Source organism: Mauremys mutica, chromosome 7 (genome assembly GCF_020497125.1).
Source record: "Mauremys mutica isolate MM-2020 ecotype Southern chromosome 7, ASM2049712v1, whole genome shotgun sequence".
NCBI lineage: Eukaryota > Metazoa > Chordata > Testudines > Geoemydidae > Mauremys > Mauremys mutica.
The window spans coordinates 119,512,877-119,529,869 of record NC_059078.1 but is presented as its reverse complement, the minus strand read 5'-3'; positions in this window follow the sequence as shown (position 1 = coordinate 119,529,869).

Below are 16,993 nucleotides of genomic sequence, written 5' to 3'. Positions count from 1 at the left end.
CAGCTGCTCTTTATGTAGGTGAATGGAAAGGAGAAAATACTCCCCTTGCACATCCAGTGTAGTGGGAAGCCAGAATCCTAGAGTTTCTGCTACTCGAGTGTATATGTGCAGGGAAATCAAACTGCTTAGAGATGCTGCCAAACTTCACCCCTCAAAAGAGATGTTGCTCTTCAGGACCAAGGCTATGGCTCCACTCTCCTCTCACACCGGCTGGCCATTCGTGGGCCAAAAGTCACAGGGTGCTCCTCTATGCTTTCCCTACTGAGTCCGGAGGCATTCTGCCTTCAGCAGACCTCCACAGAGTCCTGGGTGCAGTATCTGTCTCATACTGCTTCTAAGAAATTGGAACCCCCAGGCCCCAGGACCAGCACTGACCCCCCACACCTCCTGTCATATCTCCCCAGTGGCTTAAGGACACGGTCTGCAAAGCTCCACCCTTGTGAGTATCCTGGTTCATAGTTTAACCTTTCAGGAATATGCGATCATTGCTTACGGCAACTAAGTAAGCACAGACTTTGCAAAAGGATGTCTACATTAAATATGTTTTACTTATAGACAAACTACAAGAAACTGATAGATCCATACAAAAATAGTAAACAATTCTATGCAAAAAACCTGGCCCCATTTCCCAACCACTCTCACGCGTTCTTTGGGATTTGGTCAGTGTCTTTTCAGGGTCCCAAGCATGACGCTTCTCTCCCCCTTCCTTTCTCCGGCCTAGTCTTGCCTTCTTCTTCTGATTGGTGAGACCACAAATAAGAGTGGACCTTGTCCTTTTAAAACGTCAGTCCCATCTGTCATGTGAGCCACCTGGGCAGCTGCAAAGCCTCCCATTAGGTGATCAAGGTTCCCTATCAGGTGATCTGTTGCTTGGTTACTTCCCACCTGGAGTCCAGACTGGAAGAACTATTTTCTTGCAGCTTTGGCCACATTCTTTCACATAACCAGTCTATTATCAGGGCAAAGTCATTTTGTAGTAATAACCCTTCATTGCTCGGCATTGTTTACCCTGTGTTGACACCCCTGGGAATTTCAGTCCAAGACGGAGGTAAAAATACAACAAGGAAGACACAGGACAATGTTACAATCTAATGGGTGCACACAAAACAAAATAGAGTTTGTAGTTTGATATTAACACATACAGATATATACTAAATCATCATGCTCCCATTTTACAGATGAGAAAGAGACACGGAGAGATCAAGTGACTTGCCTGAGATCACTCAGGATATGTGTGGCAGAGGCAGGAATTGAACCTAGTTCACCCAAATCCCTGTTTAGGGCCCTAACCAGAAGATCATCATCGTATCCAGGTTAATACATATTTACATATGTCTTTTTCTTCTGACCCTTTTTTGCCCCGGTTTGTATTTCATCATCATCATAGCAACTTCCTTAATTATAAAGTCAAAGTAACTCTATTAATATAGCCATGGGAGAAGAGACAAACCTGGAACTGAAGTGATGTCTTCTGAGTTTGTTCTGAGTTGACTCGTGGAATGCTTTACAGCCTGCAGAATGTTAACTAAAGCAAGGAATACAGTCTGCTAGCTCTTTTTAATTGCCAGTGAACAAAAGAGAAGATGAACACTTAGAGAAACAAATTTTATAAGCAAAAAGGGCTAGGGTAAAATGATTTGGGAAAGGGCAGTCATTCTTTCTAGTCACAGATGATCAGAGTTTTTGCTCCCCGGGGCTTGTCTGTCAGAGTTCAGAGAGATGTTCCTTTAAAGAAAGTTTAAACTTGCACAGCATGACAATAATAATCAGTCAAAAGACAGTGTCTGTTGCGCTTTATCAAATCAGAGGGTACTAATGGGTCTGCACGGAGGCTTTCAAAAAAAAAACCCTGCAGCATTAAGATTAATAGCACAAAAAAGTGTTAATGATAGCCCTTAAAACTACTTGTCGCATACTTAGTCATTTTCTGCAAACACAAGCTGGAACAATGATCTGTTTTTAAAAAGTCATTTAAAATGCAGGGAAATATAAAAAATGTTAAGTGCCTGAGGAGTTTTAATGGGATATTTCTGGAGGTGGGTCATCAGAGATGTGTACATGGGGGCATTGGTGAACTAGGAAATGGAGGCCAGACTGTAAGGTTCTCTGGTTTTTGTCATGCATCTCTTTGCTAGGGTTGTAAGTCCCAACAGAAGTTGGCTTTGAGATGATGATCTATTCACCTGCTCCATATTAAGAGGAAGGAGAAGATCAGAACTGAGGATATTCCTAGCTGAAATCAACAAGTGCCTCCATCAGTACTGGTTCAGTTTCGGTGGCTTTCTTGCTATTGTAACTCCTATTTCCTCCCTGGGTTACTCGAGAGCAGGCAACACTCACCTGTGTGCCTGATGTTGTTGACATTAATGGAGATCCTGAGTATCCCAGTGATGATGTTAGATAGGTGGGAATCCTCTATCCACCCCTCTGCTGCAGTCCCTTTACTCCTAAAGGAATTTAAAATTGGTGGTGCCTTCACCTGGCTGGCCCCTGTACACACTCAATGGGAAGCCTTGGGAACGTCCAGGAATAAACCTATTCTAATAATAAATAATAATAATAATAATATAATCTGTGGCATGGGTGTAACTCAAAAATACCAATTATAAATAATCTACATCCAATATAATTAAATTAGAGTTAGTATACCTTTACTTAACAATTTAAAGAAACAGGATATAACAGACTAAGATTACATGTCACTACTAATTTAAATCCACAGAGCACAGTTGAATAACATCAATTAACAAATGTAGTCTCCAGTACTAAATGCCACCATTTACCCTACCCTGGAGTGTGCACGCCTCTGGATTGCAGAGTCCTAGACGCTTGCGTAGGCGCGCTGGAAGATCTGCAGCGGGAGACAGCGCTCTGTTGGGTCTGTGCATCAGTCCAGCCAAGGCAACAAGCTGCACAACCCCTCTGACGACTGGAGCTGGCCCCACTAAATGTCAGCAGTTCTGGGTCTTGGTTCGGTGGGAAGATCACTCTGCCTTTCCTCAGACTTTATCTCTCTGCTGTGCCCTTTCCCTTGCAAATACTTTCCCAAACCAGAGTGGGGGTTACTCACAGTGCTTCACCGCAGGCCCACGCCAAGCGCGTGCTTGGGGCGGCATGCCGCAGGGGGCGCTCTGCCGGTCGCCGGGAGGGCGGCAGGCGGCTCCGGTGGACCTCCCGCAGGCTTCAGTGGAGCTGAGGGACCAGTGGACTCTCTGCAGGCACACCTGCGGGAGGTCCACCGGAGCTGCGGGACCGGCGAGCAGCAGAGCACCCCCCGTGGCATGCCGCCGTGCTTGGGGCGGCGAAATGTCTAGAGCCGCCCCTGCCGCCCTGGCTCCAGTGAAGCCACCAACAGCCTCTGAGGCTCCCTGCTCAATCAAAGCCTCAGCTGGCTCTCAGCAGCAGCTTCTGGCTTCCTAGCAGCAGGTCATGGTAGGGACAGAGCTTCACACCAGCAATCTCACTCCTCTTCCCCAAAAATGGAGTCCACCGCCTGCTCTCCCTGCACTGCCTGGAAGAGAAAGTATCTGACTCTTTCTCCAAGGCATCATGGCAGCTGTAGTCTCTAAGGCTAAATTGTAGCACACAGGATCTTCCCAGCTGGAACACTCCCAATAAAGTTCAGAGGCCCCTCTAGTAAAGGGTGCCTACACTACAGACACATTATTAGGATGGCAGACAGACTAATTACAGAGCCTGTTTACCAAGGAACGGCACTAGCTGGCTCACATTCAAGTGGTTGCCAAAAGCTTCAGTGGTGTGATAAGATCACCAAATTGAATATCCAGCTAGTCTATCTGAAGGTTCTAGCCAGAGATCCATCCCAGCAGTGTGCAATCTGCAAGGAGACTATCCCTTTGGGATTTTCCAGGCAGATGATGATCTGCAAAGCTGAATCTTCAGTTGGATCTTCCATTTGGGGGCATGAAAATGGGCACTAAGCGAGGCCAGTGAACCAGGCAGACTGCAGCGTAAGTCAGGAGATTTCTATGGCTGCGCATGTGGTTAAGACCAGGGTGCTAACACAGACATAGTTCCGTAGCTGCTAATAGAGATCAAATGAGTAAGCCCTGCGAGAGCCCTGTGAAGTCAGTGGTATAAATATTTCAGAGATGTGTAAACTAAGGCCTGAGGAAGTCAGACCCACATTTTGAAAACTGATTTCCAGTTTTGAGTGCCTCAGTTTATGGATGCTCAACTATAAACTTCTAAGTTTATAGAAGTCCAGTCAAAGAGCCAGGAATAGAATCCAGGAATCCTGATAGCCTGTATCTTACCCTATTTGCTAGGCTAGACTCTCTGGTTAAAAAATTGGAAGTGCCAAGATGTTTGCCAATCAGTGTTCCCACCAGTCATCTTGCATTTGTGCCACTTTCCTCTTCCTTTCATCTGTTTTGTCTTTTTAAGACTAAGCAATTCACAGCAGGGATAATGCCTCCCATGTATTGGTACAGCATCCAGCGCATTATTTTGCATACTGCAGTAGCACACACAAATAACAGCCATAGTCAGATTTGGGGTGAGATTAGGGAAGGATAAAAAAAATAGGCCATCAAAATGAGTGATGGGAACCAAAAGGTATGGATAGGAATCTGAAGTTTGCAGATCTCCAGCCAAGAATGCTGCAATTTCCTCCCCTTTTGAGAGTTTTAACCTTTTACCATGGTTGTAATAAATGCCTCCCGTTTAAATATTCATTACATAATCTATGTTTGCCCATCTTGAAATATTTTATTCAAACGCTTGCAAGCAAAGACAAGTTGTACTGAAGATGACTAAGTTGGCAATGAAGCAGCAGTGGCAGCTCTCACCCATTCATTCCTAGCACACTGGAAATTTAACAGGAACATAATGTATCTCCCAGTCATTGTTTCTTATCCTGTTGTATTACAACCTCAGCAAATTTATTCCATGCAGCAATAATTGCCACAGGCATCTTGTTCAATAAAAGTGTTCATAAGTATTTTTTTCTTTCAGAATGAACATAAGAACCCCGAATCCTGTATTATGACTAATGCACAGAATAATAGTTCTCAGAGACTAAATGCAAACTACTGCGGCAATGGAATGCAAACTACTACAAAGGCAATGGAATGCATTTGCTTAAGCAGAACTCTCTGGTTTATGGCAGGTATCATCCCAATTAAGCACCTGTCTGATTACGGGAGAAAGTTCTTTTTATATCCTAAGAGGATATAAGGGGAACAGTGGGGGCAAAAAACCTAACTGGCTTCAAGACTGAGCTTCATAAGTTTATGCAGGATAGGTATGATGAGACTGCCTACAATGGCATGTAACTGATCTGCCACTGCTAGCGGCAAATATCTCCAATGGCAGGTGGCAGGACACTAGATACAGGGCTCTGAGTTACTACAGAGAATTCTTTCCCAGGTGTCTGGCTGGTGGGCAGGAGTGGCTCCAGGCCCCAGCATGCCAAGCGCGTGCTTGGGACGGCATGCCGCAGGGGGCACTCTGCCGGTCGCCAGGAGGGCGGCAGGCAGCTCCGGTGGACTTCCCGCAGGCGTGCCTGCGGAGGGTCCACTGGTCCCGCAGCTCCGGTGGAGCATCCACAGGCACGCCTGCGGGAGGTCCACCGGAGCTGCGGGACCAGCGACCGGCAGAGCGCCCCCCATGGCGTGCCACCGTGCTTGGGGTGGCGAAATGGCTAGAGCCGCCCCTGCTGGTGAGTCTTGCCCGCATGCTCAGGAGTCTAACTGATCACCATATTTGGGGTCAAGAAGAAATTTCCCCTCAGGACAGATTGGAAAAGATCCTGGGAGTTTTTTGCAGTCCTCTGCAGCCTGGGGCACAGGTCACTTGCAGGATTAAATTAGTGTAAATGGTGGATTCTCTGTAACTTGAAGTAATTTCAGGAGTTCAGTAACTCATCCAGAGATTAGGCTCTATTATAGGAGTGGGTGGGTGAGTTTTTATGGCCTTGAATGTGCAAGAGGTCAGACTGCTGACCTGGCCGTTAAAAGTCTGGTTGGCGGTGCAGTGGGGCTAAGGCAGGCTCCCTGCCTGCCCTGGCTCCGTGAGGCTCCCGTAAGCAGCTGGCACGTCCCTGCAGCTCCTAGGCACAGGGATGGCCAAAGAGGCTCCTTGTGCTGCCCCCACACTGGTGTGACCACGACTGAAATACTGTGTCCAGTTCTGGTGTCTTTAAGAAGGATGTTAATAAATCAGAGAGGTTCAGAGAAGAGCCACAAAAGTGGTTGAAGGATTGGAAAATATGCCTCATAATGAGACTCAAGGATCTCAATCTGCTTAGTTTAACCAAACAAGGTTAAAGGGTGACTTGATCACAGGTTATAAGTAATTACATGGGTACCAAAACTTTGATAATGAACAATTCAGTCTAGCAGACAAAGGTGCAACAAGATCCAATTGCTGGCATTTGAGGCTACACACATTCAAAGCAGAAATAAGGCACAAATTTGCAACAACCCCTACTGGAAAAATATATCAGGGGATGCGGTTGATTCTCCATCACTGGTAAATTTTAAAATCAAGATTAGATTTTTTTTTCTAAAAGAGCTACTCTAAGAATTATTTTGGGGAAAATTCTATGGTCTGTATTATATAGGAGGTCAGATTAGATGATCACAGTGGTCCCTTCTGGCTTTATAATCTATGAGCAACTAAAAGAGGGGCTGAGTAAAGTGCCCTTTAAAAATCAAGCCCTTTATACCTCCTCTTAAAAGCACTAGCTTCAACTTGATTTACAATTGTCAATCTCCCCATAAAAGGCTTAGAGCCTCACATGAAGGATGTTATCTAAAGGTCAGCTGCACAGCATTGCTTTGCAATTGAGCTACATCCTGTACAAAATTCAACACTAAATCTTGCATTGAATTTCTAGATTTATGTTAATCCCATAAAGAGTTTTCTAAGATGTAAAACTAATTTAGAGACCTAATTTACTGGAAGTGATATGCAAAGGGATGACTGGTAAATAATAATAATAAAAAGTTACCCTAAGTAAGTAGTACAGTAAATTGCATATATAAAAAACCATGATAGGGTGACCAGAGGTCCTGATTTTATAGGGACAGTCCTGATTTTGGGGTCTTTTTCTCAGTACTCCCCACCTCCTCTCCTGATTTTTGACACTTGCTACCTGATCAGCCTAAACCATGATGACACTAAAACTTTCCTCTGAGATAATTGCAGTTTGGTCTCAAATTTATTAATGTATGGCTACTTTTTGCTACTATTTATGAAACATATAATGCACCAGAATTAAGATTGTCAGTTCCTAGAGTTTAATGCATTATTATACATTATTTTGTTATTTATGTTTGCACTTGGGTTTTAGTGAAAGCATGAAGATTTAAAGGTTGGATTTTATACTCATAGTGCCCAATCCAGACTGATGTTAATGCCAAAATTTATGTTTACTTGAATGGGTATAACATCTGCCTCAGAACATGTTCATGCCATAATGATTTGGGGGCCTCTCTGCATTGATTCTCCCCAGTACACTGCTTCACTATCACACAGGAGGTACAGACTAGTGAAATAGCCCTACCTCAGCAGATCTCCCTGGCAGAATAGGGCAGAAAATGGTTTACCTATCCCTTGAATATTTTTAAGATTTTGAAATTTTTTCCATGTCTTAAATTGGGATGAAAAGTCCAAATCTCAACCATTTTTGTGAACCAAAAACATGAACAAAACTTGCTTTGGGCCAAAGTGTTTAATTTCAAAAGGTTAAAAATGTTTCATTTCAATTTTGACCTCACTTTAACCTTTCCAAAGTCCAATGAGGTTACATTTCCAATTGGAAAAGATTTGTTTGTTTTGTTTTGATAACTGGAATTTTGAAAACAAAATATATTGACAATTTCAAATGTGTTTCAACATTTCTTCAAGTCAGGAGATCTGTTGAAACGGATCCTGATTCATAAACCTTTTTGGATTTGACTAATCACATGTTTTTAATGACTAAATGTTTTGTCAAACAATTCCCAACTGGTTTTACTCTGCTAAGAGCCAGCATAAGAGCTCTGGGCCAGATCCTCAATATACCTTTGAGGTATCTGGGCCACTGTGCTTCCCCACCCCCTTCCCAGATCAGGGAGCATATTAGAGGTAGGGAATTTTTAAGGGAAAGAAAAGCCATGACTTGCTTTACAGCAGGCAAATATTCCTCCACAAAATAGATTTAAGTCTCCTTTATTCTGTTCAAGTCATGTAAATGGGATTTATCAGTAAGGCAGGATTGAACCATATATTTGTAAAATTCAGTGCAAATTTGCCTTACTACATATAGTAATTTTTATTAAATATTAATTCCACAGCCTCAGAGAGAAACTATCACCCTTTTCCTACAGCAGAGGAAGCTGCCACTCCCACCGTACTCACAACTCATACGTATAGGTATTTAGCCAAAGAGGGGAACATCTAAGCCTTGCCAGAGAGTTTAAAGTCCACGTTAATTACAGAGAGTTCTGAGAGGAATCTAACTGATAGAGTAAACAAATATTACAAGCATCTCATTCCAAGTGTCCCAGATCTCAGCCAGATAGGCACCACTCTTAAGCTGGAAACAATACTAAATATACATGGCCCATACACTGGGTTTCTGAGGGATCCTCAGAAGTTCTTGAACTAGAGGATTTCTCCCCCAGATGGACCCAGACTTTTTAGGGGCCCTTTATACCACTTCAGCCCTTTCACCTGATGCAAAGGGGCCAGAGCAGGGCTGAGACTCTGACTCTAGGAATATGAAGAAACAGGGACAAAGTAGAAAACCAATTGGCATTGGTAGATAAGATATTATCCACCATCATTCCCAAATTCATCCCTGGTATAACTCCATTGGCTTCAGTGAAGTTGTATCAGGAGTGATTTTGCCCCATAATATTTTTACTGAAATCATAAGACTACTCCTAAGTAAATGACTTTGGTTGTCATGGAATTCCCAGAACAGTTGAGAAATAGTAGGGTGGGGGGTGCGGGGTTTGTGTATGTTTATATACAACAAACTCTGGGCCTGATTCACCACTCTTATACCCATTAACATTGATGTAACTCCCTCCTACATCTTTTGATTTGTCTGGAGACTGGAGAAACAAAATGGATTTTGGGGGTACCTGACTGTGGCAGGCCTGGGTAGTTTTCTCAATCTCTCTGGAAGCCTGAGGTTGTGATATTAAATTAATGAAAAGTAAAAGATGTACGATGGAAAATTTTGGGGTGCAACTGCAGGGGGGAGGAAAATCACATTTGAAGTAACTTGGAGCTAATGACTCTAAACCCCATTTATCATTCAGGTAGATGTGAAAAGTTAAGGTTGCCCATTGATAGCTCAGGCCTTTCCAGAACATCAAGTTCAGAAAAACTCAAACTTGTGAAAATCAGGAAATATAGAGTTAAGATACATGCCTGTGCAACCTTAACTCTGCCCCCCCTGGGGTTCCCAATACCCACTGGGAACTATTTGGAACTCCAGCTGCATTCACTGTGGTAAGTGTAGCTGTACTGAATGGTGGTGAAATAAATTGGAGCAGATTACAACACCTATAGTTGAGATCTGAGGAGATCTGGAGGGCTGTGGCCCTGCATGCGTGAGCCCCTCTCTCTGACTCTTCTGTGTGGGTGATCAAAGGAAAGAGGTGCATGCCTACATTGAAAGGCCACATACGCCTCATTTCAGAACTGCATTGTGTGGGATGTGTCAGCAACAAGGCACAGGAATCTTTTTGCTATGGGGATTGTTAGCAGTTAGGTGGGAGATGCATGTGGTGTGTGAGTTTAATGAATGAAAGGACTGCATTGATGAATGAAAGGACTGCATCATACGCATGAAAGGTTTGAAGGAGTTGTAAAATTTAGTAGATATAGTGTTCTTTCTGTGGAGATGGTTAAGTATATGAGCATGGGGAACTTCTGTTCAGTATAGGGCAAAGACTGAGTGTGAGCATGTATTATGGGCTTATTGATGCATTGCTCAAGGAAGGTGGAGTTAAGGTTGTGTGGCTGTTTACTGTAACTCTATAATTCCTGTTTTTCACAAGTTTCAGTTTTCCTGAACTCAGTGTTCTGGAAGGGTATGAACTATTGCCAGACAACTTTAACAATGGATTTTTTTGCCATTTATTTGCCAATTTTTTTAAATGGAAAGAAAATGTTGTTAGTAGGAGTGTATGGTCATTTAGGCCATTGTAATTATCATGTACTTGTGCAGTTCAGATGCTCCTGTGGACATGGAGAGAAACAGAGTTGTTCTCCCTGATCTGGGGAAACTGAGGCACGGAGAGGCGGTGTAATGTGTCCAAAGTCACATAGCAAGCCAGTGGCAGAGCTAGGAATATAGCCTAGGTTTTCTGAGTTTTGGTACACTGTTCTCTCCCATACGCCATACCATTGCCATGAGATTCCTAAGTGCCCCTTTGTTGTAGTGGAATGGGGATACTGCTCACATTTTGAAATGTTTTGATTATGTAGTTGTTAACAGAGGCAGTGACAGAAATTGCACATACAGTCTATGCCCCAAGAACCTGACATTTTTTATTACATGATGGTTACAGTAACTTTGAGAATGTGAGAGAAGACTGGTGTCTCTCTCTCTCTCTCTCCTCCTTCCCCACTATTCCCTGGAACATATAGCTTCCCACCACCACCACCACCACTATTTCCATGTCACCTTCCCCTTCATGTCCCATTAAGCCATTAACATTTTAGAAGCCAGGTGTGCACAAAAAGCAGTGGTAGAATCTGTGACCCTTAAGAAAAGCTGGGGGAATGGGGCTTCAGGGGGCTGTGTATCTCAGGAACCTCACAATCAAGTGACCTAAAATTTGGCTCATTAACTCTACCTTCTGGCCCCCCAGTGGCACAGCAAATGTCAAGACAATCTGGGTACACATATGAATTTGGAAGCACTTAATAAAACTGTCCTTTCAAACAGAAAATCTTCTCAATGTTAACTGTAGCAAAGCTGGCACTCCAATGTAGTGACTCATACATTTTAAGGCCAGAAGGGATGATCATTTAGTCTGACCTCCTGCACATCATAGGACACAGAACTTCACCCACCTCCCATAATAGATGATAACCTCTGGCTGAGTTGCTGAAGGCCTCAAATTACAGAGAATCCACCATTTAGCCTAACTCAAACCAGCAAATGCCCTCTGCAATGTGCAGCATGGGAAGGCAAAGCAACTGCTTTACAAGGGCACGGCTATACTAGAGTGTTTACAGTGGCACAGCTGCTATAAGCTCTCTAATGTGGTCGGTCTAAGTTGACAAGAGAAAGCTATCCCATCAGCTTAACTATTCCAGCCCCTGTGAATGGCAGAAGCTATGTCGGCTACCGTATATACCAAATACACCAGTGCTTATGTTGGTGTAATTTATGTCACTCAGAGGGGTGCTTTATTCACACCCCTGAGGCTATGTCTACACTGCACTTTTGTCGGTAGGAGTGTGAAAAAATACCCCTCTGACAGACAAAATTTTACTGACTAAAAAATGCCGGTGTGGACAGTGCTTTGTCGGTGGGAGATGCTCTCCCGCCAACAAAGCTACTGCCCCTTGTTAGGAGTGGTTTTATTTTGTTAAAATAATGCTCTACTGCCAACAAAGAACAGCTACACTGCATACCTTACTGCAGCACAGCTGTTGTGGCACAGCTGTGCTGCTGTAAGGTGCACAGTGTAGGCAGAGCCTGAGTGACATGAATTATGCTGATATAAGATGTAGCACAGACATAGCCTTATCCCCAGTGCAAAATAACCCTGACAGCCAAGGAGGCTCTGAGAGGTGTGAAGTGGCCCACCCATCTCAATAGGATGGCCTCAGCTGCATGAGAATACCCCATGGAGATGAACACAGCTTAACACAATAGCTCAGAGATGTATGAATTAATCCCCTCATGTCAGAGGGCATTTCCATCCCCTTTCCCCAGTGCTGGAGAGCCTGTGATATGCATTGAGCGTGCCCTTTTCTTAACTCCTCACCCCAATATCAATGTGTTCTTGGAGCGTGTTCAGTATGCGTGGCCTCAGTTTCCAGCCTAGAAGGGCAGGTCTTCCCCAAACACTGGCAGGGATGGGGGCCTGATGCCCCCCAGATCCCAGCTCACATGAGGGAGGTAAGAAGAGGGGCTCAGATACTCCAGAAGGGCAAGACCCTCCCCCAGAAGCTGACTTACCTGAGCCAGGGTCAGAGCCCTGTAAATGAGTAGGGGTCCCCATATCCCGGCTTACAAGAGAGGAGGCAGTGAAGGGGAGGTCAGTCCCCCATAAATGGAGAGGGCCTCCCATCCCCTGCATACATGCAAAGGTAAGGAGAGGGGCTCAGTCCTTCCTCCCCCCCCCCCCCCCGCCACATACACACACACACACACAAACACAAATCCTGGCACAAATATGGCAGGGGAGAATGCAGAGCTACTCTCTTCTCCCCCAGTCTGCCTGCCATTCACTGCCACATCCTCAGTGTCCTACTCCTCCCCACCCCTGCACCTGAGACCCCAAACCCCACTCCCCTCCTTACTACGTCTCCCCATTTTTCCTCCCTCCCCTCGCTGCAGCCCCAAACCCCTCTCACTGTTGTTGCACCCTTCTGAGTCCCACCCCTCACGCCTTCTCCAATTTAGGATCTCACTTATTTTAGGGTCCTCCCCCCACAACAGAAGCATATTTCTTTCCATACTGCCTTTGAAGAGCACTTTGGGCTGAATTCTTGCATTGAAGTTGCATGTGTAAAGTTACACGTGTGCTTATAGCTTCGAAAAATTAAGGCCTTTTGTTGTCAGTTTGGCCCTTGTGACAAGAGGATAATCATGATGACTTTCAACTGCATGGTTATTGGTACAATTATTCAACATGTCTGCGTTCTAAAATAGATATCAATGTACCATTGTAATACCGCCAACTTCATGCATTCAAAAATAATGAGTCTCCCCTCTCCCCCTAAAAAAAACAAACTATTTTTTACATTGGGGTTTCTTTTATTTGGTTTTATCCGGTTTTCAAAACTTTAGAGTGCACTGGCTTCAAGTTTGCAAGCTTTTCTCCTCAACCATGAGGTCTAGAAACTTGCCTTTTTATATACCCATGAAAGTAGAGATTCTCACACCATCTCTTCATTCCAGCAGGTGGGATATGAAGAAAAATATCAAGTATCATGAGATATGCAATAAAATCATGAGTTGGCAACACTGTCAAAATCAGTTGTTTAAAAAGAAAACTTCCTTATGTGTTACTAATAAAACTGGATATTAAAAATCTAATTCACTTTGCATGTTTGTTGTTTTCATTTTGCATGAAGTTTAGACAATGAAAATAGATTGTTCGGTTCCACTGTTTTGTGTCGTTTGTTTCACTTTCCAGACCCCTTTCGCTAGCACAATGCTGAAGTGCTAGTTAGAAACACTAAGGGGAGAAATTTAAATGCACAAACTAACAGCTTACATGATTTTTAAAGATGTCACTGAAAGTGTTTCTATGAATAAGTGCAAGAGACTTGAATGGGGATAAAACCAATAGTTCCACAGAAATAAAAAAGGGTCCTGCAGAAAGGATTCTAATCCCAGCACAATTTGCCCAGGGAATGATCTCCTTTCCAAAAGAGTTTTTGAGCCATCCAGTAGAATCTGAGAAATAATTATAGCCCTGCTATAGAAGCACATAGGTTGGTTTTCAAATTTTATCATAATAGTATCCTTCTCTATCATATTTTGTGGGGCAGCTGATGTAATTGCCGTAGCTCCAATGACCTCGATATGAGTTTTTCAAAAGGATAACAGGCCTTTTTAAAAAAATTATTCCTTCTCTGAGGACTGAGAAAGAGTCGGTGCATCTGCCATTTCTTTACAACTCCTGCCCTAAGTTATCAAAAACCTTGCCAATTATCTCTCTTGCACTCATTAAATGAAAACTGAAGACTTGCTCTTTTTTTTTTGTTTATTGCTTCCAATTGTTAACTTGGAATTGCACTCGAACATCGTGTTATTGAACGCTTGTACATCTTTTCTGAAGAGCCTTGAGATGTTTTGGCATGATTAGATGCAATACAAGTTCCACTTGCCTTTCCCTACTGCCTTATAGTACTTAAGATCATACTGTCATATAATCAATATCACAACAATTGAATCCAGCTCTGTTTTCTGGAGTGCGTTTCATTAATGTGTACCCCAAAAATATCACACAGAATTAACTCAGACACTCCAGCATGTAGTATGCGATACCATATCATAATAAATGTGATACAAAGATACTCCATAGTGAACCAGTTAAAGCATTCAGCCATGATGCCATTAACAGAGGAATTACGAGGCACGGGCAAAGAAGACAAGATATGTTTTTAAGATCTAATTTGAAAAGAGATGGAAAGTCAACGAGGTGGAGACAGAGACAAAGGCACAGAAAAGCTGCAGTATTGCTAACTTGATTCTCAGTGCCCTGGAGTTTAACTCTGAACATAATGGCTATTGAATGTTTTGCTTTCACTTGGATGGTGTTCACATCTACATTAAGTCAAAAGAACAAACAATCTGGTACTCTGCACATTTGAAACATTGGCTGCACAGTAAACTTGCTCTCACTAGCAAAACACTTAAAGTGAGGTTTGTACTCTGAGCACTGACTCTATACATATTACATCCTGGGGTTATATAACCGGGGCCCTATGTATCCTGGGACTCCATGTGAGACAATTCTTCCCCGGGATGCTCCTGCCATGGTGCAGATATCTGCTAACCCCTGGATGTCCTGGTGCCATAATCCAGCCCAGTGACTCTCTGGCTCAGCCCCAGGGACTATAGGTTGAGAACTGCTGTACTAACACATCGGTGCCAGTTTTGAGTGGGATTTTCCAAAGCTCCTAAGGAAAGATAAGCACACCAAACCCATTAGCTTTCAGTGGAACTGGAGCTCCTACGGTCTATTTTTCAAAAGCACCTAAGTGACTTAGGAGCCTACATCGTATTGATTTCCACTGGGACTTGGGCACTTTTGAAAAATACCCCTAATTCCTTTAGGTATTTTTTTAAAATCCCACCCTAATCAACATTGTCTTTGGGTTAGTGACCTGGTGAGGGTTTCGTTCCATTTTATACAAGTGGTTTGCCAAACTACTTTGAAGTGCTCTTGGTTTTTTATGGCCCTAGTTTAGCCTCCTCTGAAATCTTTGTTGTTTACAAAGCAAGGGAATTTCTATAGATACAACATCCAAATGCTGCCCTCTCCCCCACCAGCTTCCTGATAAAGTTCTGGGGTCTAGTGACTTGGCAGGGGTATCATTGCTGCCTGAAGAGATCAATAACAGGAGACCACACCGATTTATCACGATCATTACTGCAATAAGGTCATGAACAGCCAAGACGGAAGCTGGCTGCCCCTTGACATCTCCCTTTTCTTTTTATTCTGGCAGCTCCTGGAGTGGAAAATCCATAACTAAAACCAATAAAAAACTGCAAGTGTTACCTTGTGGGGAACCAAAGAAGGGGCTGCCTGTGTGTTCTTACTGAGGGAGGAGAGTTTAGAGAAGACGACATAGGGAGTATTTTAAAAACAATCTGCAGAAAAGTGAACAGGGAATTGCTTCTTACCTAGACCTTCCCTCCAATTTGCTAAGGGACAAGGCCAGGATTCTGAAAGAGCCTGATTACAGCCCTCAGTCAGGGCATGGAGCCTGATTTACACCTGTGCAAAGTGGGACTAACCCTGATAGCCCCAATATTCAGCTCCACCTCTTAGGTGATGCAGCCCTGGAATAGGGACAAAAGGTGGTTTTATGCTACTTGTGCACTACCAAAATTCACTTGAGGTTTGTAAACTAGATTAGTCCCAGGAGCTGCTGGGCTAAAGTTGTCCTCATAGGTCCATCTGCTAGCCCAAAGAGTCAGAGCACTCTGCTCAGCATGCCCTTAAACTGCTGCACCGGCCCTATGCTGGCTGGGGAACCCCTCACTGCTGTGGGAATTCCTGATTGGGAGCATCTGGCTACTTTCAGCCCCTTTATGCCATGGAAGAGGCCTACAGAGGCTGGAACACAGCTAAAAATCTACCATGCTGAGGGCTTGTCTACACTTAAAACGCTGCAGCTGCTATAGCGCTTCGGTGAAGACACTATGTACGCCAACAGGTGGCCTTCTCTTGTTGGCATAGGGAATCCACCTCCCCTCGAGTTGGTAGCTAAATTGATGGGAATTCTCTCATCTACCTAGCCCTGTCTATGCCGGGATTAGGTCAGTTTAACTGCATGGCTCAGGGGTGTGGATTTTTCACACCTCTGAGTGATGTAGTTATCCCGATCTAATTTCCTTGTGTAGACCAGGCCTGAGGCATTAGCATTTTACACTGACTCTGCACATTTGTTTGTTACACAGCTGTGAATGATGACACAAGGTGCAAGGTAGTAGAAAGATCAAGCCAAGTGGGATATTCTGACCTATCGCATCTGAGGATCTATTGTGTTCTATTCTATAGAAGTTCTTATACTGCCCTCATCACTGTAGTATCAGTGCACTTTCCACTATTGCATTAATCAACATGACTAACGTGACACTCTATACCTCGGGGGAGCGCCCTGTAACCCCCATATTTGTCATTTATATGTAATTGTGATCTTGGATATAAAGCATACCAAGTGAGGTATAGAGGAAAGGTTATGATCCACTGAAAGCCATTGTTCTATCTAAATGTGTATATCATTGTGCACCTCTAGAATTGGCTTGTACTGTCATCAGAGGGCACACCAGGAGACCAACAATAGATGATTTGCACAGATTTGTCATCATCGGATCGATGGACTACCAAGAAAGTGCATATGAAGTAATGAGATTGTGTTGTATGGCTGTTACTAAAACATGCTGTGAGTTGGGGAATTGCCCAGATATTAGATCCCAGAGAAAAGGACAAAGCAGCTGACCAACACCCGGGTGGGTGTCGAACAACCATTAACAGCCATTGTCCAGTAAAGGAACTACAATGCAATGACTCACTTGCACAAGGCCACACCAGGGGAATGGGGAATTGCT